The sequence below is a fragment of the Balaenoptera physalus genome, assembly GCF_965194825.1.
Source record: "Balaenoptera physalus genome assembly, chromosome: 11".
Classification (NCBI taxonomy): domain Eukaryota; kingdom Metazoa; phylum Chordata; class Mammalia; order Artiodactyla; family Balaenopteridae; genus Balaenoptera; species Balaenoptera physalus.
The window spans coordinates 3,536,892-3,548,954 of NC_138896.1; the positions used below are offsets into that span (position 1 = coordinate 3,536,892).

At 45.2% G+C, this 12,063-nt stretch overlaps 1 protein-coding gene across 1 annotated transcript in view; it reads right to left on the reverse strand.

The window, feature by feature from the left end:
• The window catches only part of LYRM4 (LYR motif containing 4), a 190,016-nt gene continuing 177,953 nt past the window's right edge, over nucleotides 1–12,063 (reverse strand). The window contains exon 4 of the mRNA XM_082413444.1: nucleotides 1–137. The gene's annotated coding sequence lies outside the window, so the exon portion shown is untranslated. The remainder of the gene's footprint in view (nucleotides 138–12,063) is intronic.

Genomic DNA, 12,063 nt, shown 5'->3' on the forward strand with positions numbered 1-12,063 from the left:
GTCAGCTGCAGGTTGATTAGGGGGCTCTGCTTCTGGGGAGGAGCTGGCTGTCGACTGGGCACCTTGGTTCTACTCCCTGAAGTATCTCATCCTCCAGCAGGCTAACATGGGCTTGTTGTCGTGGAGACGGCAGGGTTCTGAAAGAAAAAGCAGAAGCATCTAAGACCTTTTAAGACGAGGTCCCAAGCTGGCCCACTGGCATGCCTACTGCATTCTAGTGGCCAGCCCTGATGCAAGATTTGGAGGAACAGATTCTACCTCTCAGTGGGAGCAGCTGTAAAGTCACATTTCAAAGGGCTTGGATACAGGGAGGGATGAAGAATCACTGCCGTTTGTGCACTCAGTACAAGGATGCCTTGTCTCGAAAACGAGGTTTATATAGCTGTTCCAAGTCCAGTAACTTGTCCAAAGCCCCACAGCTACTGAGTGGCTGGGCTGAGACTGGGAATCAAGTCCGCCTGTCTTCAGAGCCCACCCACTGCCACTTCAGGACCCACTACTGATGCAGCCTCCCTAGTCATTTGAGGTTCTGGAGGTGGACACTTACGCAGTAGGAACAGACTGTGCAGAGATTTCAGTGTCTAGTACTCTTCACCTTTGGGAATAATCCCCTTGAGAGAGTGCTGAAGTGTCTTGGAAAGACTTGGAATAACTTGGGAGGGGAAATGGCCAAGGGCTGAGTTGAGGAAATCAGGCCCCAGCAATATCATTTTCATTACTAATCACAGGAGAAATTTGAAAAATACATAATGCACTCCACATGTTGGCAAATTCTTCTCATCTTTTTTTGGTACTTGTAGGCTATTTATGATTTTCAACACAGACTAAATCAAACTACCATGTCTGAAACCACCTCTGACTCTGAAAGCAAGTGACACAAAAATAGATCTGCTAAGAAGACATTTCCTCCTGCTGCTGAGTAAGAAGTAGTTCTTTGCTTTTAACAGGGCAAAGCTGTTTTCGGAGACCCCGTAGCACACACGGAAGTCACCTGCAGCTAATGCATCGATAGCCCTGAGTCAGTGGTTCTCACCCCTGGCTGCACAGGACCATCACCTGGGGGGCTTTTAAAATTCCTTAAATCCGAGTGCCACAGACCAATTAAATCAGAATCCCTAGAGTGAGACCCGGGCATCGGTATTTTTTATGACTCTCCAGGTGATTACAGGGCCTGGTCAAGGCTGAAGAATCATCACTTTAAACCCACATCTTTGGGTGAACTTGTTCCAAGTGGTTTATCAAGTAAAAGCGTGTGCTGCTGGGTCGTGGCCTTTCAGCCTCACCTGCACTGCCTACTTACCATCCGTGGCATCCCTTCCACTAGTTTTACTCCTGATTCAGCCCAGTTCTGCAGGTCCTAGTGCACGCTGTGCACGGGGCTCTGCGCTAAGAGTCGTGGTCCTGGTGAGCTTCTCTGGAAAAAGTATCGCATCATAAAAAATAAAAATCACGCCACCTACCAGATGGAGGCAAAAACTGGAAGACTCTAAGGGGTCACCTGAGGGTTAGGACGTGAAAACTTTGGAATATTAAAATCCATCTGATGAGACCATCGGTGAACGTGTCCCGCTTCAAAACAAGACAAAACCCTGCTGTTATTCTGAGATACTGAGGATTTTTGTGTAAATATATAGCATTTAAATTTCTATTGGCGTGTAACATGCATACAGAGATATATGCAGGAATCATGTACAGGCACCTCGATGGGCCATTACAGAGTGAACACATTTGTGTGGCCAGGAGCAATACCAGCTTCGCTCCAGCCTCCCCAACACACCCCACCATCGCTTCTCCCTCCCGCCTCCAAGAAGAGACCAACACCTCACCGGCTAAGACTGTAGACCAATTTCCGTTTTTTATAAAAGCATTTTGTTACAGAAAATTTTAAGCATTTACAGAATAGCAAAATGCTATAAGAGACCTGTCGGGGCTTCCCGGGTGGCGCAGTGGTTGAGAATCTGCCTGCCAATGCAGGGGGACACGGGTTCGAGCCCTGGTCTGGGAGGATCCCACATGCCGCGGAGCAACTGGGCCCGTGAGCCACAACTGCTGAGCCTGCGCGTCTGGAGCCTGTGCTCCGCAACAAGAGAGGCCGCGATAGTGAGAGGCCCGCGCACCGCGATGAAGAGTGGCCCCCGCTTGCTGCAACTAGAGAAAGCCCTCGCATAGAAACGAAGACCCAACACAGCCATAAAATAAAAATAAATAAATAAATAAATAAGCAAATATGGTTAAGAAAAATATATTAAAAAAAAAAAAGAGACCTGTCACCCAGCTTCAGTGACTACTAATTATCTGCCATTTCTGTTTCATCAATACCTCAAGCTACTAGCCACCCTTCACTTTTTTTTCAATTGTTTTTCTTTTTCATGAGGTAAGAGGTACATACATTGAAAGGCACAGACATTAACTGTGAGAAATAAATGCACCTATGTATACGTCACCCCTTTCAAGAACAGAATATTTTCATCACCTCCAGAAAATTCCCTCAAGTTCCTTCGCAGGCAATTTTTTTCTCCCCTACAAGCAAACGCTCTTGTGATTTTTTTCACCACGGGCTCATTTTGCCTGTCATCCTACAATAATGTGTCACGGCCAGCTTGTCTCACTCAGCAGCGTGTTTATGAGATTCATCCACAATGTGTGCCCCTGCAGTTTGCTCCTTTATATTCTGAGTTGTATTCTCCTGTATAAACATATCACAGTTTGTTGATACATTTTTCTACGTGTGGATATTTGGGTTATTTGCTGGTTTGGGCTACTATGGCTCAAGGGTCTATGAGCATGCTTGTACAAATACTTTTTGTATTCCATTTAATTCCTTTACTAGCATTTAAGCGACACCTCTTTGCATTGTTTTAGTGGTCATTCCAGGGGTTACAGTATGCACCTTTCACCTATTACAATCCACTTAGAACTAATAGTGTACTATTTTCATACGTGGACAGTATAAAAACCTCTCCACAGAGCAGTTCCATTTACCTCTCTGTATCCTTTGTGCTACTATTGACATACATCTTACATCTACACGTTATAAACCCCACAATACAATGTTATAATTTTTGCTTTGAATACTCATAGGTCTTTTAAAGAAAATAAGAGACAAAAGTTACTAATAAATATTTGGAGGAAATATTTGAGGCAAATATACTGTGTCTCCTTTAAGTTTCCCTCAGAATGTTTGCATTCAGGACCACATCTTGCCTACAGTAATTACTACTGGGGTATCCTGGTGACGACTGGATCCTCTGGGCAATAATCCAATGCTATCATTATTTATTTTGTTGCTCACATTGTTCCAGCTTGAGCCATTGGGAGCTCTTCCAGGTCAGCTTTTTTTGACATTTCCATCCTTTTTTTTAAAAAGCACTTTCTTAGTTGCTGGCATTATTAAGATGCTCCAGGTTCATCTTGTATCTTCCACCTCAGTGCCAGAATTAGCCTTTTCTCCAAGAAACCCTGACTCTTTTTATTGGAAAATGGTACAGTAGTCCCCCACTTAGCTGTGGTTTCGCTTTCAGCAGTTTCAGTTACCCATGGCCAACCACGGTCCAAAAATATTAAGTGAAAAATTCCAGGAATAAAAAATTCATGTTTTAAACTGGGCACCATTCTGGGTAATGTGATGAAATCTCTCCTGTCCCGCTCTGTTCCGCCTGGGTTCCCCCACCATGGACATCGTCTGCTTCTGACATCCAACCATCCACATCATCACGGCTGAGAATCCAGGATGACGGGAAGCAGATGATTCTCCTTCTGACATACGGTCAGAAGGTCAGTAGTAGCCTAACGCTATGTCACAATGCCTACGTCATTCACCTCACTTCATCTCATCACACAGACACAAGGAGAAGGGTGAGTACAGTACGATAAGATATATTGAGAGAGAGACCACATCCACATAACTTTTTTACAGTATATTGTTATAATTGTTCTATTTTATTATTGGTTATTGCTGTTAATCTCTTACCATGCCTAACTTATACATTAAACTTTATCATACATGTGTAGGTATAGGAAAAAAATCATAATATATATATAGGGTTCAGGACTCTGTGGTTTCAGGTCAGCGACGAGCTGCGGTGCAGTGGTGCAGATTGCGCAGTGCAAGCCCTACAGGCAGGCTTCACAATCCACGTGATCTTTCCTGTGTGTTCTCTTCTCCAACCAACTACACAAACTATGCAGATTTCACATTAAATAATATAAAAAAATGGGAAATAACTGCACTAGCACAGTGCCTACTAGATGAAAGACAGTAAAGAAATGGTAGTTTCTTTTCCTTCTTTGTTTTTCTGCGGTGGGTTAGAAAGGCACAGTTTCCCTAGAGAATGTTGACTGAGACATCGCTCCAGCACAAGGAACCAGGGCTAAGGAGCAGCTACTGGCAGCTGTATTTGTGAGCTGCCTGAGCTGATTTATTTTTTTTTTTAAGTTATTTATTTATTTTTGGCTGTGTTGGGTCTTCGTTGCGGTCTGCGGGCTTCTCATTGCAGTGGCTTCTCTTGTTGCAGAGCACGGGCTCTAGGCACGTGGGCTTCAGTAGTTGTGGCACTCGGGCTCAGTAGTTGTGGCTCACGGGCTCTAGAGCTCAGGCTCAGTAGTTGTGGCGCATGGGCTTAGTTGCTCCGCGGCATGTGGGGTCTTCCTGAACCAGGGCTCAAACCCGTGTCCCCTGAGGCGGATTCTTAACCACAGCGCCACCAGGGAAGCCCTGATTTATTATTATCACGATTACGTTTTGACAGATCTACTCAGTACTTCGTGTGTGTGAAGCCCTTAATAGCAGATCTGGCTACAACAGTGGTTGGCCGCACCATGTAGCTGAATTCGTAGACAAGTGTTTGGAGTGACTTGTCAGGGGCTGGTATGTAAATCAGTGCCAAGCGTATGTAAGTAGGTCTCCAGTCCCAGATTCTGCCTCGTGAAAACACAGTCCACACCACAATAATCATGTGCTCGCCACACTCACCACTCAGAGCATGTGAGGGCTCTTGCCTGTAGAGACGTTCACATCAACAGAGCAAACACCGTTCTTGGGGGGCGGGGCACACTCGGGGTCTCCACGTGGCCCAGGTTCCGAAATGGAGTGGGGTGACAAGGCTGCTGTCCCCGGAACTCAGAGCGTTAACAAAGGTGGTAAAGAAGTGAGAAACGGAGGAACCTGCTGTTTCCTCACAGCCTCAGGCCCGGCGATCTCTAGTCCAGACAGGGTGGAGAAACGGGATTTGCCCTAGATGAGGATCTGCAGGAAGATTTCAAAGCAGCCGTTTGAGCCCTGGAGAGGGAGCCACGTGGACGAGGCTTCATCTGCAGAGTTGCCAGGACGGCCCTGTGCAGACGTTAGTGATCTGACGGAAGGAAGTGAAAAGTGTTCCTTCTGACAACATGTCAGGGCCCCTGCTCTAGAATCTGTGACCGTTCTGTCCAGAATAAACGTCCTTTCGGTCACCAGCACAGCAGCTTGAGCTTCCCCTGGGGCTAAGTGGAAGCCCTGAATCCAGTGAGTTACAGCTCAGAGGGACCAGGCCCAATAAGCTCCCCACTGATGGTCACGTGACATAAATAATGCCGTACTCAGCAATCCTGGAGGAAGGTAACCGTCATGTCAAAAAAGCATGTGCATCTTCTAAGTTGTCATGATATTTTGGCAAGCAGCCTTACAGAAATGTATCTGTGAATATTCCCCCTGATAGTAAGAAGTCACATTTCCAGTTCCTTCCTGATGCTGAGTGTTGTGAGTTTTTTCATCTCTGCCAATCTGATCCTTTAATATGTATGCTTTTATATTTATTTCTTATTAGTGATGTTTAAAATCTTTTCATATTTTAATTAGAGTTTTAAATTTCTTTTTTAAAACTGCCTATTCTTGATATTTTTGTATTAGAGTATTGATTGTTCCGTTACTAATTTGTCCATCACATACATTGCGTATATTGGAAATATTTGGTCATGGTGCTTGACAATTAATAATCATTAAACAATTTTTATCACAAAGCATAAACTGTGGCATTTTCTTAAACAAGTGGACATTTTTTTTCCATGGTTAGCCTGAAAATGTGTGCAAAATAGTTCTACCTGATACTTGTTTTTTAGAACCTGTTCCTTAAGCTGTAGGAAGATCACTGCACCTTACAGTAAACCACCAGAAATGCTTGTGGTTCCTATTTTTCAGCAACAGAGTGAGCCTTGGGCTCCTGAAGCTTGGAGGGAGGACACAGCTGAACGCAGCCCCTTCCCAGGGAGGCAGGCAGAGCAGCTGGGGTCGCGTGAGTCCTCGTGAGTCCCCGCCTGCCGCTGGATGGCAAAGGGGCAGCACTCAGCAGACCTGTCACATGCACTTAGCATCAAGGAGCAAAATTAAGAATGCATCACTCTGGTAATTTCATTAGCCATAATATTCAAGCTGGAAATATATTTGCTTTAAGTACTCTAGAAAGCAGTATGTCAACAATTTCTGTCCCCTTTGATGGAGGGGAAAAAAAACCCCAGATTCTGAGACACCCACCAGAGAGGGTGGCCCAGGTGGCTGAGTAGGAAGACCTTGAGCTCACCTCCTCCCACAGACACATCAAAATTACAACTACTTACAGAGCAACCATCTATGAGAATGAGCTGAAGACCAGTAGAAAAGATTTCCCACGACTAAAGACATAAAGAAAGAACCGTGGTGAGATGGATAGGAAGAGATGCAATATAGTGAGACACATGCCCCAGTCTGGTGACCCACAAATGGGAAGATAATCAGAATTGCAGAGGTTGTCCCCAAGGAGAAAGGGGTCCAAGCTCCATATCAGGCTTCCCAGCCTGGGGTTCCTGCTCGGGGAAGATGAGCCCCCAGAACATTTGACTTTGATAACCAGTGGGGCTTATGTTCAGGAGAGCCCAAAGGGCTGTAGCAAACAGAGACTCCCCTCTTAAAGGGCCTGTGCAAAATCGCACACACTCCAAGTCCCAGTGCAGAGGCAGCAATCTGAAAGGAGCCTGGGTCAGACCCACTTGCTGATCTTGGAGAGCCTCCCGGAGAGGCAGGGAGCAACGGGGACTCCCCTGGGGAGTGAAATGTAGGGTGGTTAGAATGTGTTTGAACTGCAAAAACACAAACGTGTGGAGTCTAAACATGCTATTAAACAACCAGTGGGTCATTGAAGAAATCAAAAAATACCTGGAGACAAATAAAAATGGAAATACAATGATCCAAAATATATGGGATGCAGCAAAAGCAGTTCTAAGAAGGAAGTTTATATCATTACAAGCCTACCTCTAGAAACAAGGAAAATGTGCTATGACCAACTTACCCGTGCAGAGGCAATCATGCACTTGTTTTTGTAAAATAGAGATTACACTCTATGCTTTTATACACCCCTTTCTAAATAACCAGTGTTACTGCAATCACTTCAGAATTCTTTGAAACAATTTCAATGGCTATATAATATTAAATCAAGAGAACATGTCATATCATAGGAAACAAACTTATGGTTACCAAAGGGGAGAAGGAGAAGGGAGGGACAAATTAGGAGTATGGGATTAACAGTTACAAACTACTACGCATAAAATAAACAACAAGGATTTACTGTAGAGCACAGGGAACTATACCCAATATCTTGTAATAACCTATAATAATAGGAACTATACCCAATACAGGGAACTATACCCAATATCTTGTAATAACCTATAATGGAATATAATCTGCAAAAAAAAAATCACTCTGCTGTACACCTGAAACTAACACAATATTGTAAATCAACTGTATTTCAAGAAAAAAATATAAAAACCTGTTATACTTTATTTCCCCATATTCACTGGACATTTAGGTCACTTTCCAATTAAATTTATATTTATTTACACAATTATTTGATGAACATTTTCTGACTCACCAGACTGCAAACTCTCGTGTTTGTTTCTTTCACTATTATATTCTTATCCTGTAGCAGTACCTGAACTACACCAGGGAGACTACAGAATCTGGTGAACGAATGTGCCTATGCTTTGACTCTTGGTTCAAATCACCCTCAACCACAAAACATTCCTGATCTACCTCAATTGTACATCATGGTCTCTCTTCTGAAATTTCCTTGTGGTTCTTTTTCTGGAACTCCCTTGCAGGAAAAAGAGGGAAATGCTGTTTCATGAGCACTGTTATGTGCTGGGCACCGTGCTGGTCATATTCAAGGAGAAAGTCCATGCCCCCAAAGGGTAGCACCTCATCCTAGAGGGCATGCTGAAAAACCCACCACGAGGGGCTTCCCTGGTGGCGCAGTGGTTAAGAATCCTCCTGCCAATGCAGGAGACACGGGTTCGAGCCCTAGTCCTGGAAGATCCCACATGCTGCGGAGTAACTAAGCCCGTGCGCCACAACTACTGAGCCTGCGCTCTAGGGCCTGCAAGCCACAACTACTGGGCCCTCACACCACAACTACTGAGCCCGTGTGCCACATCTACTGAAGCCCGTGCGCCTAGAGCCCGTGCTCTGCAACACTAGAAGCCACGACGATGAGAAGCCCGTGCACCACAATGAAGAGTAGCCCCCGCTCTTTGCAACTAGAGAAAGCCCGTGCACAGCAACGAAGACCCAACACAGCCAAAAATAAAAACAAATAAATTAATTAAAAAAAACAAACAAAACCCACCATGAAATCTTCAATCAAGGAACCTTCCAGAACTCTCTGGTGGCCTCACCAAGCAGTCTGACTCTGGACAAAGCTCAGGTTCACCTCGCCTGAGATCTGTGCCTGGGGATGGTCTGAGAGGACAGAGGCCAAGCACACGGGGCTCAGGGGATTGGCTGTGGTGGCTGATCCCTGGGCAGGGAGATGTGAGCTGGCATCTCAGGAGTGGATGCACTAAAGTGAGCACCAACAGTCTGACTTTATCGAAGGGGCGGTTAGAAGAACTTTGTGACAGCATCTGCAAAGAGAGGGAACGTGTGAAGGAGGAATGCACGAATGTTAAGTCATTAGCCCATTTGGAGAAAGGGAGAAGAAAGAGGGATTCTGGGACTTTCTTGCCTTGTTAACACACTGTGCTTATTCTCAGAGAGACCTACCCAGAATAAAAGCATCACTCCCCAGCCCTCAAACTGCAAGCCAGAAAGAGAGGTGTGAATCATCACACACTCAGATCAACACAGGCCTTCATTTCCTTCCCCCTTAAATGACATTTCTTTTTTTTTTTTGGCTGTGCCATGTGGCTCGTGGGATCTTAGTTCCCCAGCCAGGGATCCAACCTGGGCCCACGGCAGTGCAAGCACCGAGTCCTAACCACTGGACTGCCAGGGAATTCCCAAATGGCACTTTTAAAACTAGTGAATTTCTCAGATTTTTAACCTCACACATGGGAGACACAAGGTTTCAACACTAAGAGTTAATCAAAAATAATGCAAGATCTTACTTCCCTTCACATTGTAAATTTTGAGTAGCTCTATTTTTTTGGTGCAATAATGCACATTTTTAAGCAGCTGAGCAAGTATTTAATTACATTTTATTAATGATTTTAGGAAAATGATATAGAACTTCCTAAGGATGAGTGTATGAAAGACTTAGGCGGGGGAGGAAAGGTGGTGGCTCGAGGTTGCAAGGTCCAACCAGATTTGATTTTAGAGATAGGATAACTTTCAAAATTTAAGCAATTTACACGACAGACTTCTATATGGATGAAGAATGATTCTGGAGTATACACGAAACGCAGAAGACATCTACCTAATGGAGATGAAGTAGATACAACAAAGGTTAGTACAAAATTTGCTCTCTATACATTTCCCTTTCTGAATGCTGTCACCCACCACCCCTGCACTGTCCTAACCTTGGCTCCTTCAAGGCACCGAGGCCGGGATCAATTATGATAAGAGGGACTGATAAATAAACACAAGAACTCCACCCCAAACACACCCCACACTCCCACCTCCATTTGCTCACACTGTTACCTCCCTTCTGTTCAAGTCCAAGTCCTCCCCATCCTGCTAGACGTCCCTTAAAGGCGACGTCTACAAACTCTGTAAGAACACATGAAGCCTAACGCACAATCCTATGTGATCTGTAAGAACCTTTTTTCATACAGATCTTAAAAACACATGAGCATCATGAAAACTGCAAATCACATGACATTGAAATTAATACTGATGTCAGAAGAGTAATTGGGGCAACGATGATTTTGTACAGGTGACTCAAGAACAGATATTCTATGAAATCAGGAGAAATCTGTTCCTTTTCCTCCCTTTGAAGCCCAAGAGTGGGTCAGATCCTCCAGGAAAGACCTACACTTGCTGATAACCCTGACATTTACAATATGGATGAGAGATGACTCTTATGTAGCTTTCACTAAAAAATTTAGCTAGTTTTCCTCTAAAAACCTCCATTCTTAGAAAGCACAAATTTCTCAAGTGTCGAGGGACCAAAAGATGTACAATTACTTGCCAATCAATGTTTCCTATTCCAATCAAGAAGTCCTTTCTCCCAACCAACGTTCCACCTATAAAAACAGTTGTTGACTTTAATCGCCATGCCAGCCTCTGCACTGCCTTAAGAGGTCAGAAGAATGCAAAGAAATGAGAGAAGAAAGGGCAGATGCTTTCCAGCCATCAGGTAGAGCTGGCACTTTGAGAGCTGAAGGGCTTTCAATACCCAGCACACAACAGAGGAGCTGTGGGTAAAACTGAAGTTGTCAACTGGTCACCTTCTTTCACTCTCCATTTGTGGGTCTTCTCATCATTAGTGCTTTGCCGCTACCTCCCTCCAGCCTGCCTCTAGCTGTGTTGATCTTGGAGAGCAGTGCATCTTCAGGGGGGATCAGAACTATGAGACCTGCCAGGCAGCACCCCTGCCACTTGGGTGTTCACATGGCCATCCCCAGCATGTGCTCTGAACACTCGTTTCTCAAGATGCTCAGGTGAAAATCTCCCCAGACCATCAGGAAAATGGAAGACTTTACCCTCTCTAAAGATTCACAGTGGATATTTGCATTTTCTGAACCAGTTTGACCCTGGGATCTATTTATCATGTGGCATTTATTAGTAACCAAGCACCTTCTGTCCTGCAGGGCATCTGAAATCTTCTCAGTTAATGTCTATGTTCCGGGCAACCCAGGAAGGCAGGTGGAGCATGCTGTGTGCCTCTGCTGGACCCCAGCAGCCCAGAACTTACCTCGTCCACCCTACCTTTCCAGGTGAACGGTGTACTGTTTTCACCATGCACACAGCTCACTGCTAAATGCACTCCTGACATGTACATTCTGCTCTGTCAGGGCCAGGTCTCTGAAGGTCCCTGCTACCCCGTCCTTCCTCAGCCAGCTCACTTCCACCCACCCATCCACTCAATCCTCACTTCCTTTAGGAAGCCTCACCTTCCCTCCACTCCCAGCAACCTCCCAAATCCCCAGGCTGGGTTCAGGGCCCAGCCTCTACACTTATCTGCACCATTCACCAACTAAAAGTAAAGAGACGCTTCTTTATTACTTGCTGGGTGCTGGGCACGTAATAAATACTTGCGAATGAATCTCCAACTAATTACTGCTCCTGGAGGACAAGCAGTATATTTTATCAGCTTTCTAGCTCTAGCACCATCCAAGCGCATAGTAGCTGCCCAATAAATACATTTGTTTAACAAATATTTATTATCCGTATTTACATACCCAGCTCCTAATATTCCCTCAGGAGTCAAAATATTAACGACTTGGTTAAATTAATTTGTACAAACTAGAAAAGGATTGTCCAGGGGAAAGGGGCGCTTCCAATTTAACAAGTGACTTTTGAATAGACAGCTCCGGCCGAAGGCATCACCCCGCGTCCGCTCTCCAGCTCGTAAGGAGCGGAGAGGAGCGGGGAGGCTGCCCTGAGCCACCGCCCTCCTGTGAGGTCTGGATCGGGCTCCTCCTAGCGCCGTGACTCCTGGGGCGCTAGTGCGCCCCAGGCCTGCAGGGCACTGTCCCCCGAGCTGAACAGGGCTCCATCACGCTCAGCGATTCCAGCACTCTGGACAGCTCCATTTTTCTGTCAGGTTTTCAGGTGGAATTTGTGCTCGGGACCCCGCCCTGCTTGTGCAGAGAAGGACTCAGGGGACTGCAGACAAG